General features: G+C 52.5%; 1 protein-coding gene and 1 long non-coding RNA gene across 2 annotated transcripts in view; one reads left to right on the top strand and one right to left on the bottom strand.

The window, feature by feature from the left end:
- BCL9L (BCL9 like) overlaps positions 1-20,738 on the bottom strand; it is a 32,328-nt gene extending 11,590 nt beyond the window's left edge. Inside the window, exon 1 of the mRNA XM_036747081.1 lies at positions 20,216-20,738. The gene's annotated coding sequence lies outside the window, so the exon portion shown is untranslated. The remainder of the gene's footprint in view (positions 1-20,215) is intronic.
- Positions 20,739-20,868: 130 nt separating this feature from the next.
- LOC118839857 lies at positions 20,869-21,795 on the top strand. The gene is made up of 2 exons (XR_005009643.1): positions 20,869-21,035; positions 21,156-21,795. It is a non-coding gene; the product is annotated as an uncharacterized LOC118839857 (long non-coding RNA).
- Positions 21,796-22,030: the final 235 nt, after the last annotated feature.

Raw genomic sequence — 22,030 nt, 5'->3', positions numbered from 1 at the left:
CTTTCACAGACTCCCATTAACTCCTACAACCTGATAGAGTTTCAAATGTCTATACCCTATGCCCAGTGATGGAGCTAACCGAAAGGATACCTCCTATAAAGTTAAGAGGGGGCTGGCTGGTGGCTCCAACAACCCAGAAGCCCTTAGGGTTATAGGAACTAGGTGGAGAGGAACCAAAAGGCAGGAAAGTTGGAGGAGGGAGGAGGGGGTGGTCTTAACTAGGGCCGTATTCATCATTATTTACAATTAAAAGCCTCAGCAGCCCCTCAGCGCCAACCCCCACCCCCACCCTGCGCCCCCCAGTGGAAGCCCCTGCCTTCAGGGAGTTTATAGTCTTAAAAAAATTCCCTTGAGAAGTTAACACCAGAGGCAACAAAGGCAACAGGTTGAGAGAGTGAAGGGTTTGTAGGCAGTGGACCTCAGTTTGAATATTGTTGTATGACCTCAGATAAATGTCTGAGCCCCTTCAGGCCAGTTTCCTGTCTGCAAAATGAAGCTGGACTAGACCTTCTCTTTCAGCTCTAAATCTGTGATCCAATGATCCGTCATATTTCCTGCTATCAAGGGCTTGCTCTGCTGAACCTTACTATATGCCCTTCAGTGATGGGGCTGAGGACAAATAATCCCACCCCACCCCAAGCCCAAGGCCTGGTCCCGGTCCTAGCCCATCCCCAGCAGGCCTGTGCCGGCAGAGAGAGTCTTGGCCTGGCGGGGCCCTGGGGCTGCAGCTGGGCTCCTCTGGAGACCAGTAATGTTGGCTCAGATTCCTCCCCAACCACAAGAATGCAGGAGCCTCCCCTCCCCTCCCCCCCCTCAGCCCCCCCTCATCCAGCAGCTAGAACCAAGAGCTGAGCTCTGGCTGTATAGAGAGACTGGCATGACTGCAGTATAATTTCTCAGGCCGCAGGCACGTGTGCATACACACATAGACACAGAGACACATACTGATGCTGAGAGACACACAGACAGAGATATTCCAAAGACAGACCCACACATGGCATCAAGAGACTACCAGATCCAGACAAACACAAGGGCACACATGGGAACAGAAACAAAGCCAGCTCAGGGACTGACAGGGCTCCGCCAACACAAACGACCAGGGAAACTAATCTATGAGGATAGAAGTCCACCGGTGGACAGAAGAGCCAATGGTTTAGGGGCACAGATGAATGCATATAGAGAAATAGAGGGGGAGCTTCAACCCAAGCACATGAAGATACACACAGTCACAAAAATATGGTAACAGACAGACACTCGAGTCCAGAGGCTTCCTCTCACATCATCTGTGTCATTTCTCATCTCTCCTCTGATACTCTGAGGAGACCACTTAGGCATACACTTCTCAATGGCCTTCAAGCAGGTTAGTGGGTGGAGACAGAGGAAGACCCTCCCTTCCCTCAATAAGCTGAGTCCAAACCATAGGTCTCCACTACTTTCTCCCATTTGGAAAAAGCACACCAATGTAATGTGGCTGCGCCCCCAAGACAGACACCCTCAAAACATGCTCAACTACTTTCTAGGGGAATCTCTTTCCAGAGTTCAGAATCAGGTGCCTTGAGCCTTGAAGGGAGATCCTAGCTTCAAAAAAGTCAAACAATATTTATTTATTAAGTAGCTGCTATGTGCCAGGTGCTGTGCTAGGTTCAAAGGTGCGACCGGCAGTTCATCTGAAACTATCCATTATCCAAATCACAGATACCAAATCTATGGTATCACTTCCAGTTCTCACATTGAGAACCTTAGAGAACACCAGTCCCCTTATTTTCAGAAGACGAAACTGTAGCCCAGATTAGGAGAATGACCATACCCCAAGTTAGATGCAAAACTTTCCCAGGAAACCAGGTCTCTGGACTCCTAACCCAGCACCACACTGCCTTCCTTGAGGATGTCTTCAAGAAAGAGCACCCTGTGTTTACTTTTTTCTGTTCTCCCTCTAGTGTGTCACAAAAGACTGCCCCCCCCAGATTCTCTTCACTACTACCCCCCCCCCTCACTTCAGACCTCAGAAATAGGGAAAGCAGTTGAGAAGGAAATAACATTAATAGCTGGAATGCATGCTATCTGCACTAGGCACATCCATTTCCCCACACTAGTACCTGGCTAACCACCACACCCTCTGCATAAGAATGCCATTCAGTGCCCCAGTGACTAGGACCTCCAAGACAAAGGGATGAGAAAACTGAGCTACAGGGCTATTTAACTTGTTCCCCTCAGCTAATACCCAACCAACCAAAAAATAAAAAATACACAGAGGAGCTGAGAAGCTGAGTGTGTTCTCCGAACCCTTCCTGAGCCCTCTTCCAGACAAAGCCCAAAGGTGTAGCCCCAGCCCCCTCTTCCCAAGCTCTATCCTCCTCCTCCTCCTCCTCACCTCCACCCGGTCATCAGGCAAGTTGATTCAAGAGCAGATGAGTCAGACCTTTTCTGTCTCCCCTCCCCTTCCCTTCTTTGCCCTCTCCAGGAGCCCATCCCCTCCCCTTCGGGCTCCTAGGGTCCACCCACCCCAACCCTAACACATAGGGTGAGGGATGAGGCGATGAGGAACTCTAGCACAACCACCATGGGTCAAGTTCTGAGCCCAGTTAAGTGGGAAGACTTCAACTCCAGTGCCTAAGAGGTGAGAAGCCTCTTCCATAGGTGGGGGGGAAAGGAGAAGGGATCAGATGTTCTAGGAAGAGAAGCATTGCCTCAGCAGTGGGGAAGGGAGCCAACGTGTGTACGTAAACTGGGTGCAGGTGTGAGTCACCTGCGCAGAGGGAAAGAGGAACAAGGCAGAGGAGTGGAGAGAAAGACAACAAGAAAGACAGAGTGAGCTTATCTACCTTTCCCTGAGTGGGGAGATCTCTTCCCAAAGTGCTATAGCTAGCCCGCTATCTGGATCCTCCTCACAGCCTGTTAGTCAAAGTGCAATGCAATGGAAACATCAGTGAATCTGAAGTCCAAAGACCTGAGTTCAAAATCTGGCCAAGTCACCTAACTTCTTTCTCTGGTCCACAGCTTTCTCATTTAAGAGGTGAGGAAAGTTAAACTAGAATCTATTATCTAATAAGATAATAAATAACTCCAGGCATTCTGTCTGGCTGTCCCCCATGCCTGGAATGCTCTCCCTCCTCCATCCCAACTACTGACCTCCCAGGCTTCCTTCAAGTCCCAACTAAAACCTCACCTTCTACAGGAAGCCTTCCCCAACCCCTCTTAATTTTAGTGCCTTCCCTCAGTTCAGGATTTTCTATTTATCCTTTATATAACTGTGTGTGTGTGTGTGTGTGTGTGTGTGTGTGTCTGTGTGTGTGTGTGTGTGTGTGTGTGTGTTTGCATGTTGTCTCCCTTGAAGGTAAGGACTGTCTTTTGTCTCTTTTTGTTTTGTATCCCCAGAGCTTAGCACAGTGCCTGGTACGTAGTAGGCGCTTAATAAGTGTATATTGAGTTGAATTAGTGGCTAAAGTCTCTTGCAGCTCTGGTTTTGTGATCCCATGAAAATTACTCTGCCTGTTTGCCCTATTAGGTGGCAAGATGACCCTTGGATATAGCTATTGTGCCCTTCCCCCACCTTCACTGACTACCCACCTTTTTTTCTAAGGACAGATATGAGTTGCAGGGATCAAGCCAAGTGTTCTAGGCAGCTCAATGTAATGGTGAACAGAGGCCTGTTCTTGGAGTCAGGGAGAAATGAATATGAATGCCACTCTAGCTGTGTGACTCTGGGCAAGTCACTCAACTCCTCTCAGCCTCAGTTTCATCATCTGTAAGATGGGGATAATGATAGCCCCTTTCTCACAGGATCAAAAGGCATTTGCCAAACTTGAAGCATTATATAATTGCTGGCTATTATTATTATCATTATTTATTACATTCAGCCCCCTTCCCAGGGCCTGTTCAAGAATGAACCAAATAAATTAGAGCAGAAATTTTTAACCATTTTTGGGTCACAGCATGAAAAGGCCCTTTGGTAGTCAGGTGAAATCCATGGACCCCTTCTCAGAATGTTTTTCAAATTCACAAAATAAAATACATTCAGTTACGAAGGAAGCAAAAGTTAGTGAAAATTAAGATGTAATTTATTTTCCATCTAAGTTTACAGAATCCCTGAAATCCAATCACAGGTCTGAGGTCCTCAGATTAAAAGTTCAGGTTAAAATTAGAGAGAGGAAATCGGGTCCTAAGACATAGCACCCAGGTGACCCCCACAGGATAGAACTAGTCACTAGTCATCGAGGAGAGGTCACCCTGATGGGGAGGGAGAGCAGCCACCAAAAACGGACTAAAGTGAGGCACTGCCCTAGCAAACAGTGGCTGCCAGGTCCACAGACCCCCAAGACAGCCAGGACTCCTGGGTCTTTGCTTCGTCCCTTGGGCTGGTAAGCAGTCCCATGAAAGCCCCAAAGCCGGAGGTCACTTCCTCTTCCTGAGCAGGTGATGACTCAGACAGGGGGTGGGGAGGTCAAAGGACAATTAGCACAGCAGGAAACTCCGCTGGGGAGCCTGGCTTGCTGTTCTGGGACCCAGGAACCTCTGCCTGGGGACTTCCAGGCTCTGGGGGCCTTCCCCTTCTCCCACTTCCCGGCAGCACTCCCTTCTTACACCTAAAGAAAGCCATGCAAATGAGGACTGTTTCCATGGGAAGGCCCAGGGTTCTTGACCATGAGGGGCAAAGCAAAGCTGTTATGGGGGTCCCAGCTGGGAAATGGAAATTCCTCCCTGGTCGGGGTACTTTTAGCCAGGAGGTTGGGGAAGAAGTGGCCAAGGGAAGTTCCCCAGCTGCCCCAGCCACCAATACCCATCAACCATTCAGAAGGCCCGGCATGAACTTGGGATTGCCTTGAAGTCACCTCCCCGCCCCCACCGGCTAGGCTGCTGTAGTGCCTTCCAGCCAGATTTGGTAGAGCCAGAAACTTGGGGGCCCAGGGATACCCCCTGCCATCAGGGATTCCCCAATATGAGAGTCATACAGTCTACAGCTTCCTCGTTTTCTCAAGGACCCTCAAAAGCCGCTGTCCAAATCCCTGCTAGCTCTTTCCCATGGGGCTTGGTAAGGGAAAGGGTGGGGGTGGGGAAGGGGACTGGGACGAGACAAGGAAACAAGACAAGGCAGGAAACCCAGGGGGAGCCGGGTACAGCGGGCACTTGGGGCCAGGCACAAACAACCAACACAGGAAACCACAGCCCACCCCCGCCCACCCCACCCGCCCAAAGGCTCTGGGACGGGGAGCTGGAGGAGACTGGTAACCCAACCTGAGACAGGGGGCCTAGGGGTGGGGGGAGGGGCTGGCTGGGCTAAGGGAGACCATGGGAGCCCAGAAGCTCCTTCCTGTTCCTCCCCAGTGATGTCTAAGCTAGTTGACTATGTGCCTAGGCTCTAGCCTTCCCACCACCTTCGAGTGAGTGGGGAGTGGGGGGCCGAATGGGGGAGATGGGGAGGAGGGAGGAGGATTTCCTCCAGCCTAAGGGTGGGGAAAGGGGCTAGCAGAAATGTACGGTCCCTTTAAATCCACCGAAATCCTGAGCTAGGCCCAACCCAGCTCTGGTTACACAGGAAGGAAGGGAGCTCAAGATCCAGTAGGGCAAGCAGTGGTAGCTGGAATGAATGCCCCAACCACCCAAATATATCTGGCCCCCACCCGAATGCCCCACTGGCACTTCCTGCCCTTGGCACCTTTGCCAAGATAGTGGTAGGGTGGGGAGGGGAGAGCTGCCCCCAGGAGCTCCCTATTCTACAGCAGAAGGCAATGCCCCGTGGAATGGGGAGACAGGCGAGAAGGCATGACCCGGTCACCCCAGCCCTGCTGGTCACAGGACAAATGAGGAAGGCCAAGTAGCCTCCTCCAGTCTGAATGCAGAGATGATGTAGGGCCAGGTAGCAACATCAACTCAGATTCCTAGAAAAGGAAGTGGAGGGAAGAGTAGAGGCAGCTCCCTTTGGCTCTCCTTCCCAGTTCCTAGCCCCTAAAGGGTTAAGCTTGCCCTGGTTTTGGGATGGGGGGGATCGCCAAGGAGCCTCCTTCAAGCTGCTTGCCTGCTTGGAACAATGGAGCCATTGTGGGAGGAGAGGAGTTTGGGTAGACCGCTGGCACAGGCTGCCCGCCACAGGCCAGAATCTCACCCAACACCCGCTCTTTCCCCAGGTACTGCCCAAGATGGGGAAGCCCCCCAGCAGGGTAGCATGCCCTGCCAGCACTAATGGTCTACCTCTCCTACCACATCCCAGACCCAGGGCATCTAGGGTTCCCACAGGGGCCTGCATGTCCTCACACACTTTGGCATCCAGACTGCCATGACCCCTTGTTGAAGGTGAGAAGCATATGGGCTGGTACAGGGAGAGCTGAGCAGGGTGGAGACCTGGGTCTCTTCTATAAGGAGGATAGAAAACCCAGCAATGGCACATCCTGGAAAACTGAAGTTTGGTATTCAAAGTCCACTGACCCTAAAGTCCATCTCTCCTCCAACTCTGCCCAGTTCAGCAACCTCATGTTCCCTGCCCTTCTAAATTCCCAGGAGGGGAAACAAATCATAGGGAGAACTACATGAGCCAGAAGACCTTCTCTTACTTCTACTTACATGCCATCTTTACTGGCCAGCTCCTCAAACTGAGTGCAAAGCCCTTCTGTACCTCTCCTTCTATACATACACTGCTGTTATCAGTGGCTCTTGGCCTCCAGGAATTCCCCCATAGTCTTTAGACTTAATCATGGACATCCCTCTTTCTTTCCCCTAGTATACTTGAGAAAGAGGTTGGGATTTCCAAAAGGATTTTACTAGCCCCCAAATATAACATCGAATGACTCACAAAAGCTCTAGAATGTAGGCATCCTATCATGATGGAGACAGTGAAAAAATGCAAGGATTTGGGGGTCAGAGAACCTAACTTCAAATTCCGTCTCGTCTCTTGCTACCTTGGACAAATCACTTACATTTTCTGGACTTAAGGTCCCTCATCTAGGTAATGTGGGGGTTGGAATAGATAGCTATTAAGGCCCTTCCATGTTGAGAGCTATGATCCTATGCCTTTAACCCAGTCACCAGTAACAGGTACTTTTCTGGGCTAGCCCCTCTCTCCCATCTACCCAGTATCGGGGCTGACCCTGCCAGCAGCATCTGAAGTCGATTTTCTTTACAGCTTACTTCCAAGCAATAGGATTCAGGATACCTGGTACTCAAACAGAGTGGGGGTCTGACACATTGGCAGGTAGGCCCCCACTAGGGCCTAACACCTTTCCTGACATTATACTCAGGCTCTCATCAAGGTGCTAAAATGTGTAGAACCTACCCGGTTCCACTACCCAGGCAGTAATGAGGTACCTGGGAAATGTATGGAAAGGCATGGCTCACATGATGATGACAATGGTGGTAGTGGTGGTGATGATGATGATAGCCAATATTTATGTAGCATTTACTATGTACCAGGCACTATGCTAAGCGCTTTACAATTATTATCTCATCTAATCTTTACAACCACCCTGGGATGTAGGAGGCTACTATCCTCATTTTAGATATGAGGAAACTGAGGCAGACAGAGGTTAGGTGACTTGCCCCAGGTCACACAGTTAGTAAATGTCTGAGGCTGGATGCACTCTATCCACTGTGCCACCCAGCTGCCCGTAAATATATGAATGAGGATGGGGAGACAAACACAGCCAATCACATTCATGTAGCATTTTAAGGTTAAAGTAAATCACTGTCTCACAACCACCCTGTGAGATACTGCAGGTGAGGGTCCCATCTGACAGTGGAGAAACAAGACTGAGAAGTTCAGTAACTTGCCCGGGGTCACACAGCTACCTAGCAGGATTGGAACTCGGGTCTCTGGAAGTCCAGGGACAGTTTGCTGATTCCACTGAATCTCTATCGGTTGCAGGATAAAGGTAAAGGAGAGGTCCAACACATCCTTTCTTAAAGGTTCCCACCCTCCACTTTGTGTTATGACTGCCTATCCTCCTTTAGTTATTATCATGGCCAATTACTACTACCCTGGGTCTCCTTAATCTCCTGTGACAGGTCCTCTCCCATCTTCAATGCTGTTTCTTAAAGTTCTGGGTGGCGAGAAATTGTTCTCTGCAGCTCTTTTCATGCTTCCTCTGCCCCTTGGAGTAAGGTGGCCATTCGGAGGATAGAAGTGCCTGGGTGGGTGAGGGGCTCCACCCTCTACTTCCCCCAGGTTTCACTACTCAGTCTTGGAGAAGAGATGTGGCCTGAGGGAGTTTTGGTAGGAAAGGTGGAAGCAGAGAGCTGGGACAGGGCATCTGGGGGAAGGACCTGGCCTCCCCTAACCAGGGAACCCTATTTCAGGGTGGCTCCAGCCAGCCCCCCAAGGGTTAATGAGGTCCTATAAATAAACTGCTCCAGGGCCGATGATGATATGAACCTTCTAGCCATCTGTTCCCATTTTCTCCCGCTAACATTGGAACATCTGAAACCAGCCCCAGTGCCCCAGCAGGCTACCAAAAATAGCCCTAGCCTGCCCGGTGAGAAAGCCTTGGGAGACAGGCGCAGATGGGCATGACCAGCCCAGTAGGGAGCAGCGGTCGGTAGGAGGCAAGCCAAGACCCTGGCACCAAGCCAGATCTCTGTGTCCATTCTCACTCTCACCCCATAGTGCCTTAGGGTTAGGGGAGGCACATGATCAGGTAAATCGCCTGCCCTCTCAGCCTTCTAGGCTGAGTCAGGGGTCTCTATGCCATTCTCATGGCATCTGGCCAGAGAGGGCAATGGCAGGGCCTAGTCTTGGACAGCAGACCCAGGTGTCCTGGCATCCCAGGCGTTTCCGCCACATCCTAATCAGCTTAATCCTGAAATAGGGACACCAAGTCCTAGGGATGGGGGAGGGGCTCAGAGCTCCAAGACCAGACCACCTGTCTCAACCTAGTTCAGCTCACCTGGATTGACCCACCCTCCTAGGCCCTTGCCCCAAAGAACGCAACCCTAGAGGAATCCAGAAACCCACAGAGAACAGAATCCTAGGATTTGGAACTGGAAGAAGCCATAGACACAACGCAGTTCAACACTTCCATTTTATGGATGAAGAAAAGTGAGTTCAGAAGGGTTGGAGGAATGACTTGCCCAAGGCTACATAAGAGGCAAACAGCAGGGCTTGAACCCAAGTCTTCTCACTCCAAATCAGGCTCTTTCCCCATACTTTACAATTTCCAAAGCACTTTACACTTAGCTGAGGGAGCATTATTTCATTCAATCCTCACAATATCCTTATGAGGCTGGTGGTGCAGGTATGATTATCACTCTTATCTTCATCTTACAGAACAGAGATTAATCAAACAATCAATAAACATTTATTAAGCACCTACTAAGCAATCTACTCCAGGCCACACTGAGGTGTGGGCACACAAATTTCAGGGCTCTTTCCACTACAATCTATTTTGTGGACTTCCCATCCCCATCCAGCCCTTGCCAGAGACCCCTCTCTTCACTCTCCTTCTACCTCCAATACCATTTGGAATTCGGGGAGCTATGCCTAGGTTTGCTCAGTTTTCTTCCTACCCCAGAGTCCCAACTTTCATTCACTCACTTGAACCCATACCCCATTGCCCTAAACTTCACCCCTGGCCGTGAAGTGCTGGTGACTGTGTGGACATCCTCCAGAATTTCCCTACCAATGGCTGGCACCCAGTCGTGATCATCTTGGGCCTCCCCAAGGAAATTAGGAGAAGTGGGAGGTGACCCCAAATCCCTCATTCAGTGTTGCTACAGAGCAGCGTCTAGGCCGAGAGGCTGGGGGAGTTGTCAATCAATGCCCTAGAATGTGTGTGGTCCCGGTTCCTGGAAAGGGACAGTGCCCTGACAGTTCCTAACTGGTACCATCACTCCCTCCACCCTACCTCCCACCCTTCCAGGAAAGGCTAGAAGGGATTTTACAGATCATCTATCCAACCTACTCACTTTAGAAATGACAAAATTTCACTCAGAAAAGTAAGCTGACTCGCCCAAGGTCACACAGCTGGTGGCAGAGCCAGGTCTAATAATAACCCCCATTTCTATAATTCTTTAAGGTTTACAAGCCCTCTTCCCCACAACAACCCTCTAAAGTAGCATCTACTTTACAAATGAGGAAACCGAGGATCAGAGAGGTAGAATGACGTCTGTGGTCAGACAACTGCTAAACACCATTTCTATATTCAACCTGAGACTTCCCACTCTCAAGCCACCATGCTTTGCACTTCCCCAGGTTGCCTGTCTCAGGTTTAAGGTCATGTGTAACTATATAGACCATGCTTCCCAGGACCATCTTGGGAGAAGTGGAGAAGGGCAGGATGTAGCAACAGGTAGGAAATGGGGGCCGTGTACTTTAGATTTTCTGGGATAGTTCTGAATCTGAGTAATGTAAAGAGATCTTTTAAAAAAGAATGTCTTTTGTCAAACCATACATCCACGATTTTTGGTTCAAGCCTAAGGAAAGTCAATATAGAAAAGAGTACAGTAGAGTCCTAACTCAAGAAGCAGGCCCTGAGTTCAAATCCCAGTTCTTCCTTACTTTAGTCAACTTAATTACCCTCACTGGTCAAAAATGTTGGAGTGTGGGGGGTGTTGAACCACATGGCCTCTGAGGTCCCTTCTGGCTCTGACATCTGCTCCTATGAGGAACTAGGAACTTCAGAAAAGTATTTCAAAAATGTTATCTAAAGTAACCCTGAAGAGTGCTACTCTGCAGAAGGAAGGGATGTTACGGGACAAGATTTCAGGCCTTTTGGGATGCTGGCCACTCTGGGCATTTGACAATAAAGATGTCACCAACCAAACTGGTAGGAAAACTGAGGTGTGAAGGAGAGAGAGGGAGAGAGGGAGGGAGGGAGAGAGAGAGAGAGAGAGAGAGAGAGAGAGAGAGAGAGAGAGAGAGAGAGACAGAGAGAGAGAGAGAGAGAGTATGTGTGTGTATGTGTGTGTTGATGTAGAAGTGGAAGGTATAAGCATCCAAAAACTTGAGTTTCCTAGAAATCTATATTCAAGTCTTCCCTTCCCTCGCCACCCCCCTCCCACCTATTAACTCTTTCCCTGCTGGGATGACTGGCCCACAGAGCCAACATGTCAAATCAGCATAAATGTCCAGCAGCCATAATAATGGGGTGGGAGAGAAGAAAGATAAAAGTAAAAAAAAGAAGACAGGTCGGCCTCATGGGAGCAAATGAGACCAGGAAAGAAATCGAAACAAGGCAGGCTGTCCCCATTCCTTCCTTCATTGCTCTCCCCACCCCCAACGCAGAGGCCAGGGAGGACAGTGCTCTGAGGGCAAAGTCCCTCTCTGCCTCTTCTCCTCCAGCTCTTACCACCACCCCCATCCCCTTCTACCCACACATTCAGCCTCCTTCACCTCGGCCTCAGGTGTGGGGGTAGAGCAGGGAGGAAGGAGAAAGAGGTTACTCAGGCAACACCAAATAGGCTTTCACTGGGAAAGGAGACCAACAGGGTGAGAGAGGAGCAAGGTGTTCCTCCCCCGTCCCCCTACCCCACCCACTGGGGGTGGGGGTGGGTCAAGGGTCAGGCCAGGGCTAGCTAAGAGAAGCATTCCAGCCCCTACCCTGCCCCTTCCCAGGGGCTTGCCCTGCGTATTGCCCAATACCAACTGTTCGTCCATCCTTCCAGTCCACCTGTCCCAACCCACACCTCGCTTCCTGGGCTCTCCCGCAGCCCAGGTCCCTCGCTCCCTCGCCCGCTGCCCCTTCTCTTCCAGGCAGTCATCTTCTGACCAGCCAAGGCGAGGGGGGTCACAACCTCACTCTTGGGGACAGCTTGGGGGATGCATTTGCCTTCCTGCTCCTTTCCCCCTCCCCCTCCAAAGCTCCCTCCAGCTTTTCCTAGTCAGACCAGGAGCCCACAGGAGTGTTTGTTGTGAATTCAGGGAGCTGTTGCTAAGTAAGGAAGAAGGGGAGAGGGAGGGAGAGGGAAAGTAAAGGGGGGTGGGGCGGGGGCAGGGGCAGAAACCACGTTATCATGGCTGGTTGCCATCCAGGCTTTGATTCAGCCAGCTTGGGCCTGGGCCAGGAGAATGAGGGGTGGAGGGAGGATTGGGGTAACCAGGGAGGTGACACTTTTGCCCCCACATGAGATGGGATTGTAGCTCTCTCCCACCTCCCACCTTGCAAGTAGAAAAAGGAACAGGTATGGGCAGGGAGCTGTGAGGGCAGTGTGGTATCTATGCTTCTTTGACCCTGCCCCCTCTTCCCTCGGTGACCCCTTTCCAGCTGTCTCCTGGACCTCAGTCTGAGCTGCTCAGAGCCAAAGCTGGGGCCTTCCACCGGCTGCCATGAAGTTGAGGGAGAGTGAGGAAAGGAGGCAGAGATTTGGACACCCAAGGAGAACAGACACTCGACACTCGGAGAAAGGGAAAGACTACCAACCACAGAGACTCAAAGACAGAGACACATTTACACAGACTCTCCAACTCTGGAATCTATGTCAGGGGCTGGGGCTAGAGGGTGTGGATTCTGGGGTGGGGCAGAGCACCCGGCCACACCCTGACATGCCCCCTGTGGTCTCCCCCTAGGAAAGAAGGGAAACCTAAACACTTTCCTTGGAATCTGGGATTTACTGCTGCTGCCCCTCCACCACCCCCAGCCCCCAGTGTCAGACACTAGAGGGTTCCTGGGTTCCCTGCCCTCTTCTAAACACTCCATTTTCATCCTGCTCTCCCCTTCTGCATCCCCCCAACTTCCCCACCCCACCCCCACACACCCTACAGCTCCAGGAAGTCTCTGAGCTGCACAGAACCCCCTTCCCCCCCAGGGCCTCTGTGGATTGGCTGGGGGCCAGGCCTGAGTCGGCCTCCTTGCCACACCACTCTTCCCCCCTGTTCCCCCCACCCCCATCCTGGAAGCAGGGAAGGAGGCAATGAAAATAAGCCTTAGTGCCGTTCTCTACTGAGAGACTGAGATGAGGGAGGCCTCTTACGGTCTGACCCAATCCAAGAAAATTGGTTGGGGGTGGGGGGCAAGGGGAGGAGGAGGAGAAGGCTGGATTGGTAGATATCAAGACACTGTGATCTCTAGGGGAAGCAACCAGGAGTTCCAGCCAGGGGACCCTCCAGGGGTGGCTATCTCACGCCCTGCCCAAGGATAGAAAACAGAGGGGAGGGGATAGGGTATGGACCCTTGAAGAGGAGTAAGGAAGGGACCCAAGAATCCCAGGTCCCAATAGTTTCCCTTAAGGACCTCAGGCAGAGAATGGGCAGATGCCTGACCAAAGAGATGCTCCTCAAAGCCCCCTGGGATGCACATTGGCAGGGATGGAATGTTGCCCTAACAGTGCTTCAGTGGCCATGGGGAGGGAAAACATGGCGTAGGATCAGGATTGAGATGGGAGGGATCTGGGTGAAGCCCAGAGCAGGCGGCTGGGCAGGCAGTCCTCCCTCCTCCCCTCTGGCGGCTGGGCTCAGTTTGTACTGGGGGTCAAAGGGGAGTTCTTTTCCGAAGCATTCTGGGAGAGACGCCAACTAGAGCAAGCTGCTAACCACCCCTCCCGGCACCAATCCTGGGGGTGGGGGGTGGGGGGGTGGGAAGAGAACCAGGGTCCCAGCCAACCAGACTTAACCCTTTCAAGGACACACTGCTCCCAGTGGACTCTAGAAAGGGGGTGGGGAAGGGGACAGGGAAGAGGAGTAGGAATGAAGACCCTTGGCAAGCCTATTTTTCCATGCCAGGTAGGAAGACAAGGGACAGAAGGCTTGGCAAAAAGGGATTCTCTATATCTTAATTTGGCACCACTTGTCAGAATGCCAACCCCAATACCACTGTAGTGACTTTTCTGGGATCAGCTCCTGAAGGTTTATGAGGGTGATATATATGAGTGTCTCAGAACTAGAGGCTGAAAAAGAGACCCTCCTTTGAGGTTACCCCATTTCCCCCTTCCTCCCCCATTCTCCTCCTAAGTCACAGGAGATGGAAAGCTCTGAGCTCAGAGGGTGGTGGGGACAGTTTTCCCTCAACTCTAAAACATCTTTAGTGTAGTCTTGCCCTCCCAACTGTCCTCCCATCCCTACTCTTTGGATGAACGAGGCCACAAGATTTGTCCAGAGGTCAGAGGGGAAAATCAGCTACAGAACGGAGCAAGATTCCTGGTATCTAAGCCCCAATCCTTCCCCCACCTATCTGAGTTATCACCACATAGTCCTTATCAGAGAAGCTCCCACCCACCCTCAATCCTCCCCATTTTTCTCAGCATACTCCAGCATTACTTTCTAACTGTAACAAGAAGGAATGAGATTAAACTGGAAGAAGGACTTCCCCTCCCCAGGGCTGAAAGACACTAGAAATCCGGGAAATCTTTCATTGGGAGACTGCCCCCTCCTTCCCCCCTGCTAGCTAGCCCTAAGGCGTTTCTTAATGAGGGGGGTGGGGGAAGGAGACTGTGAACTTGGATGAGGAAAAAATTATATCCGAGTGAAACTTAGCATTTTCTTCAATTATTTAAAAACACTATTCTCCTCGAGGTGTCCATAAGTGACACCAGACCACCTGATGGGTCCATGACACACAAAAAAGGTATGTCCCTCTCAATATTTCAGGATACCCTCTTGCTATGCAGTCTGGGAATCAGAGTGCCTAGCACTTTGTTCGGCTTTGCTCTATGACCTTGGCCAAGTCACTGCTTCTCTTTAGGCCCTGATTTTGCCATCGGTTTATGGATCTGAGGCTGGTATAGTCCCCCGTTCTAAAGTTGTCCAGAATTTAGTAAAGGTATCCAATTCCAGAACCAGCAGGCAACCTAGTAGTTCTCTAATTGCCCCTTGCCTTTTCCCTCATCCCTCTCCCTCAGGAGATGTGACCACGGCTCTGGAGCTGTTGGAAGGGTGCTCCACAGATTGACATCTATAAATCACAGGATGGGCTAGGGAGGGCCCCAAGAGAGGGTGATAGAGACCAGAACTATGGGGCTTGAGAAGCCACAAGAGGGAGGGCACTCCCCAAGGAATAGGCTCTATTATGACCAAGAATCCGGGGCTTGGGAACAGTTCATCCCCAAATTTCACCACTCCCCGCTAGGGACCGCAGCATGAACAGGCACCTCAGCCCTGTTCTGGGAACCTTTCCTTCCAAAAAACAAAAGGACTCCGTGTCCAGAGAGTGCCAGGGAGACATGTGACAAAATAGCTACCAACCTCCCCCACCACACACACCCCAGACATAATCCACACACATACTCTCCCCTCTAAGAAATGCACTCACCTACCTCAGCACATATATACCAGACAAGTGCCTCAACACATGCACACACTAGGCGAGCTCGAGAGAACACACACACACACACACACACACACACACACACACACACACACACCCCTATGTATACATACAAAGTAGTTCCCACCTCAAAAGAGATATACACACTAGGGACATGAACTCACAGTAACCCCCAACATACAGAGACAGGCATCCCCCCAGAGACACATACAACCAAGAACTACACTGCCCCTGTCCCCTCCCCCATATGCACTCACAAATAATACACAAAGACAGTCTCTCAGTTACACAAGCATACCAAAGAAACACTCATACTGATACATACATTCACACTCAGAAGTTGTATACAAGCAGCCACATGCTCATGCTCATGTTTCTCTCTCTTTCTCTCTCTCTCTCTCTCACACACACACACACACACACACACACACACACACACAACCTTGCAATCCACAGTGGTGAAGTCAGATTGGAGGACAATACTCCTGCAGCCCCACTGGGGGGGTGGGGTGGGAGATTGGGGTGGGGGGGGAGGAGAAGTACTCACAGATTTCAAAACAATCCTGGTTTCGAAATCTTGGATTCAGGGCTATTCCCAGCTAGGGAAGGGGGCTGGGGAGGGAAGGATGGAAAGCATGGGGCATAGTGAAGAGCAGAGAGAGACTAGTCTAAGCCCATCCCCATCACCAGGCAGCTTGGAAGGAGAATGGACTGAGGGGGTGGCATTAGGAGAGGGGGTGCCCTGGAGAGCCAAGGTTAAAGGCTGAGCCTGGGGTAGGTGGGGCAGTAGGCAAGGTGCCAGGCAGGGAGGGGCCAGGCAGGGAGAGGAAAAATCAAAAGGAGCAAAGAGGCCTGGAGACAGGAAAAGTGAGAGTGGGGGGAGGTTGGGCCCCTAAGAGCCACAACTCAGAGGAAGGAGGAAAGGAACAGAAGGGAATAAAACATGCTGTCCCTCTGCTCTTGTCCTGCTGGTTGCTGCCAAGCATTTCAGGTTTCCCTCTTATTTTGTAGGCATCTAAGTATGCCCCCCATACTGCCATCTTTCTGTCACCACCCCTTTTGTGGCCCTCCCTGAATGACCCCAGATTGCACAGGAATCTTGGACCCAGTAGGGGGAGAATCCTGGTCTATTCTCTCCCATGCAGAGGACATGATTGAAGGGAAAGAGGCTTCACCAGCATGTGAAAGGAGGAGCTGTCTGAGGAACCCAGGACCCAGGCCTCCCCTCCTCTTGGGGATATGACTATCTTGGGCAGCTGCTGCTCAGGCCTTGGAAAGGTTCCCCTCCCACAGTCTGAGCCTCCTCTTTCTCCCCACCCCCTCCCCAGCTCCAGTCTGTCCCAACTTCCCCCCACCCTCCCTCCAACCTCCAAGGAAAGGCAGCCTGAGGAAGGGAGGGGAGGTCAGTCAGGCCAGGCTGGGGGTGGAGCTACGGGCACTCGGCAAAGGAAATTCCAGGCTGTTACTCCAGGCAGGGCCTGGCACCCAGTAGCTCCAGGGCGGCCAGTCAGACAGCTCAGCATTTCAGGAACCCTCATCTCCATCACCTTACCCCTTACTCCACAACCCCGTAGCTCCTTCCCTTGGTCCCCAGGCTTCTAAAACGGCCCAACTCCAAGGGACAGCAGGGAGGGTGCCAAGCCAAAGAACTGGGCTCAACAAAGTGAACTCCTATTGGATCAAAGACAGACCCACTTCTTTTTTGCCTCATCCCCACCTCCACCCATGGGCTCTGAAGTAACTTTTCTCATAACCAAGAAGCAGCCCTCTATGATCTGGAAATGAGCAGCCATCAATCAGAGATGGGGGATAGAGGGATGGGGGTGTATCTGTTGGGGGGGGATAGGTGCCAGGGCCAGAGAAGGCAAGTGTTCAACAGGTTGAGCCAGTCTCAGAAACAACCCAGCCCCACCCCGAGGAGAGCAGAGCCTGGCGGAGGCTCCCCTGCCTGGGGCGCCCGGCCCGTACCAGCCCAGCTCCCACGGCTTCCCGCTTTCCCACGGTGCCATCCCCCACTTCTACCCCCACCCCCACCCCCATGGGGTCAACAGCCAGGCCAAGGTACTGGGCTTGGGGCAGAGAGAGGAGGAGGAGAGTGACTTCTGAGTCACCTTTGGTGCCCTGCCTCCTACTACCTAGAGTATACACATCACAGCTGGTACTAGCAGAGGTACTTGGGTTGGCAAAAGTAGATATGCCCCTCCACCACACACACACACACACACACACACACAAAACCTTGCCAGACAGCAAACCGTCCCCCATCCTACGCTGCTTTGATGGCCCCAGGATGAGCAGGGACAGGAGGTTGGGACTATAGAAAAGGTTCTTTCCCACGTAGGAGCAAGAGGGAAGTGCTCAGTATGTCCCAGGCTCTACTGATCCCTCTAAAGACCGTAGTACCTTTTTCATAGTTCCCCTCCCTCTCCCTCTGCCAGTGCCCCATGCCTCTCCCTCCACCTATTCTGAACTTCCCCACCTCCCCTCAGTGGAACCATGCCCTCTAATATCTGGGATTTCCTAGCTTCCCTTCCGTTCTCCCCAGGGCCAGCTGGGAAGTAAGAGGTTATGGTTTCTTCAGTCCGTGAACCACCCCACCCCACTTCATCCAACATGAGCCCCTGGGCCTATGGATTATGCAGTCTCCCCAAACCCTGGCCTTGCCCCTTCTTCCTCCTCCCTCCCTCCTTCCCTCCCTCCCTCTCACAGACTCCATGCAGCTCCCTCCATCCCAGCCACTCCGCCTGCTGGCAGGCAGCCCCCTTTACGTGGCGTCTCCTTTAATCTAAAGCAGGTGCCAGGCGTCCTGGCCTTTGCTCCTGCCATCACCACCACCCTCCAGGCCCAGGCCCAGGGGCATAATGCCCAGTTCTGACATAGGCTTTAAAGCTTCAGGAGAAGGGGAACCCCCATTCCCCATCCGGACCACACTACAACTCCAATCCAGCTCTCCTTAGCCCTGGAGTCCCTATGGGTGTCAGGGCCCAGGAGCCAATGGGAACTAAAACCAAGGAATAGCCACAGCAAGGTCCTGGACCTCTTCTTAGTCACCATACTTCTGACCCTAGGTTTCCTTGTTATCACCAGATTCCTTCATCAGGATCACAAACCCTAGATGTCTGGACCCTATCCCCCACCCTTCTTCCACCATTATCAGATGCCTGTGCCTCGTCCCAGGATCACCAGAAAGCAGCTGTGGCATCATCTTACAACCCCCAAGTCGAGGAGTCCCTTTAGACCCCTGAGCATCCCTATCCCTCCTCTACTACTTCCCCAGAACTGCCCTCCCCCACCTCCACTCCCACCCCCAAACCAAGAGCAATCTCACATTCAAGTAGTGGAGGCCAGCTCAAGCAGGGATGGCCAGGCTGCCCACTTTCATCAACCAGAACACCTGAGGCCAGGGGGTAGGACCCCATATGAGAATGAATACCTCCTTCCTGGGAGCCAAGGCACTCTATCCCTTCCCCACCTTTCCCCTGCCTACCTACTCATATCCTTATCAACACCACTATGCCAACTACATGGCAGCAAGTTCATTCAGTCCTACCACACAGAAAGCATCCTACCACCTTACCCCTAGTACCAGGGCAAAGAGCCTAGAGCATCCCTTCCCCTAGACACCAGGTGGTAAGGGTCATTGAGTCCTGAGCACCAGCATTACCCTCAGAAATGCTGGTTGTGTGGTTAGGGGGCACTGATCAGCAACATGAGAGACAGCTCTGTCCAGGAAAACGGAGGCCACTTCCTAGGGGTCTCCTGACTCTGGTTGAGTCAGAGGGAAACCAAAGGGAACCCTGGCTCAGCCACCCCAGGGATCTCTGACCTCCATCTGGCAGGGATAACTGAACAAACTGTCTATGACAAAAGTAAATGAGAGTTTTTCTAAGTAAAGAAGCCCAAAGACAGAGAGAAGGCAAAAGTAAGAGGACTAGAAATACCTCAGAACTCCCTTCTGAGGGCACCAGGTCTATGCCACAAATTCCTCCCACCCTCCAATATCTTTCCCTACCAATCTGAAATCCTCTACCTCAAAACCAGCCTTAGACTGACAAGACAGAAGCAGGGGGATGGAGGGTGCATCAGAGAGACCCCAAAGGAAGGAAGCTGGATAGACAGAGACAGACACCTTCCATACTCCCAAGGAGAGAGCCTGCTGCCTGGAATATGCCTCCTCCTTCTACTTCCCAAGACTGGATGGAAAGGAAAAGGAGAAATTTCCCTAAGAATTGACCATTCCAAGTGTCCCAGGATAGGCAACACCTCTCAAGAATGCTCAACACCAGGCACCATGACCAAGGGTGTCCTGTGTCCCAAGCCTATCCAACCCATCATTCAATTCCCAGTGTCCCAGGGAACCCAAGGGGAGGGCAGTGAGTACATCCCTTGTGATAGTGGGGCAGGCAGGAATAAGGCAATAGGAACCTCATAGCACCAACCTGCACAAGTGTCTCACACTTCTGCCAGGTGGGACAAGAGTGCAAATTATGAGTGGTGAACAAATAGAGGTTACATGCCTCTATGGACACCACAGGTTGCAGATGTTGGGCAGGGCCCAGGGGTGGAGGGAGGACCCAAGCTGTGCACAAGTCAAATCCATTTTCTCAAAGAGATTCTCTAGTCATCAGATATAGGGGTATGGAGTATAGAGACCGGGGTACAGCGAAGTATATGTATGCTGGGGGGTGGGGGGGTGAGAAAAAGACTACATCTCCCAGAAGCCCCCAGGGCAGGGTTAGCCAGCCCTCGGGCTGGCCCCAGGCCGGCCTTGTTCTCTGTGTTAAGGTTGCAGCTCCCCCCCCACCCCTTCCCAAACTCCCCCCACGCCAGACCACCAACCTGCCAACTGGCCTGGTGGGGGCCCAAGGAGGGCGGTAGCATAGTAGCTCCATTTGGGGTTGGAGGACACAGATGCCCCATAATAGACCGGAGGGCAACCACTAGGGTGCACGACAACAATCATGTTGCCCCCGTCTCTCTCTCTCTCTCTGGAGCCCGTTCAAACTAGTGACCCCGCTCGCCGGCGCCTCGCTTACCTGGATCCTGGGGTCGAGGGAAATCTTCACGCCAGGCCGACGGTGCAGTCCATGGTCGGGTCTTGGGGCGGTGGGTTTTTCTCTCGTTTTTGGATCCGGGGTACGGTGGTGTACACCAGCAGGAATGGGGGGTGGGTGTTGGTCCTTTTTCGCTCCTGGGCGCTTGGATCTCAGCACTGGCCGGGCCCCGAGGCGAGGCTCCGGGGGGCGCACCGAGCCTGGCTTCTCGCCTCCGAGCCCCGGGGCATGGTCGTGGGCACGGGGCGCCGGGAGGGGCCTGGGCTGGGGCAGACGTGGGCTGCTGGGGAGTCTCCGCGCCCGGGCTCGGCTCGTCCTTTCACTTTCTTCTGCGATCCGAGGGGACGGCTGCGCTCCCGGAGGGCTGGGGCGCCTGGGCTTCTGGACGCGCAGTGTCGGTCAAACGCCCAAAGTCCCGGTCGCGGCTCTCCAGCGCTGGGCCAGCGGGGGGACCCTGGCGTCCGGGCGTCCGGCGGGGGTCCAGCGGGACCGGGTCCTGGGCATGTCCGGCTCCCTCCTCTGCCTCTCTCCGCCTCCTCCTCTTCCTCCTCCACCACCGCTTCTTCCTCCTCTTCCTCCTCCTCCTCGTCCTCCACCCCTTCTCCTTCTCCTCCTTCTTTCCCGGTCCCTCTCCTCTCCGCTCCGCTCCTCTCCCCAGCCTGAATAAGCATCGGGGCTCTGGCTGCCTCCTTCTGCCTTCATACCAGAGCCCGGAGAGGCCCCTGTCAAAATAAGAGCTCCACCATCTCGCTCGCCTTCTCGCCCAGGCCGGCTCCCCCAAGCCTCCCAGTGGTCTGACTCGGTAAGGCGCCCAAGGTGGATGGCAGCTGGCTGGGAAGAGATGGGGGGGGGGTGGAGTAGGGGGCTTTTCTCCTCCCTCTCCTCCTCTTCTCATCCCTTCCCCCTCCTCCTTCCTTCACAGGCTGAGCTGGAAAGGATGGAAGGTGGGGAAGAGGAGAAACACTAACCATGTCCTAAACTATGCCGGGATCGAAGAAGAACTTTGACTAGAGGCCTCCTTAATCTATTCCCCCAAAAGCAACCTCCCTCAACTTGCTGTGAAGCCAAGAAGGGGGCAGTGATCCTCAAGGAGACAGAACCTAGCAAAAGATGCAAGCGGGGGTGATATTTAAGCACAGAAGATTCTGCTGGGGTCACACGGACTTATCTCTGCCCACTACCACCATGGGCATCACTACTTACCCAACCTTATTTTCACAAACTGTCCGATCCAGCCTACACTCAGAGTGTTAATCTGTATGGCAGTTCACTGTCTCCAGCACATTATGCTCACTCTTGACTGCTGTGTACCAGGCTTGCCTCCCTCCCAACCCCCAATCTCCTTCAAGGCCCACTTCAAATTCTGCTTCCCCCATGAAGCTTTCCCAGACTTCCGCAATTCTCACCGATCTCCCTCTTTAAAATCCCAACAGCTCCAAAAGTCAGTATCACTCAACTCCACACTTAATTTTATAATATTCTGTACCATCCTTTCAAGTCTTGGCCTTGTCTCCTCATGTAGAAGATAAGTTACCTGAGGGCAATAAAGGTGCCTCACACTTTTAATTGCCTCTCACCTCCTCCTGTACCACAGTGCTGGGCACAAACTAGACACTCAATACATGTTGTTGTTTGGTTGATAGAACGGGTCAGTTGGTGGGCACAGGGCAGGGAAGGAAGGCTTCAACTGTTTTCAGCCCCTAGCTGGGAGACAGAAATGGTGACTGAGGTTGGAAATAGAAAGAAGCCGATCTCTGATAGGAAGTAGGGAGTCCAGAAAATGCTGAGGTCTAGGTA

Source organism: Trichosurus vulpecula, chromosome 2 (assembly GCF_011100635.1).
Source record: "Trichosurus vulpecula isolate mTriVul1 chromosome 2, mTriVul1.pri, whole genome shotgun sequence".
Lineage (NCBI taxonomy): Eukaryota > Metazoa > Chordata > Mammalia > Diprotodontia > Phalangeridae > Trichosurus > Trichosurus vulpecula.
Note: the sequence above shows the minus strand (reverse complement) of the source record. Positions and strands in the feature narration are given on the sequence as shown.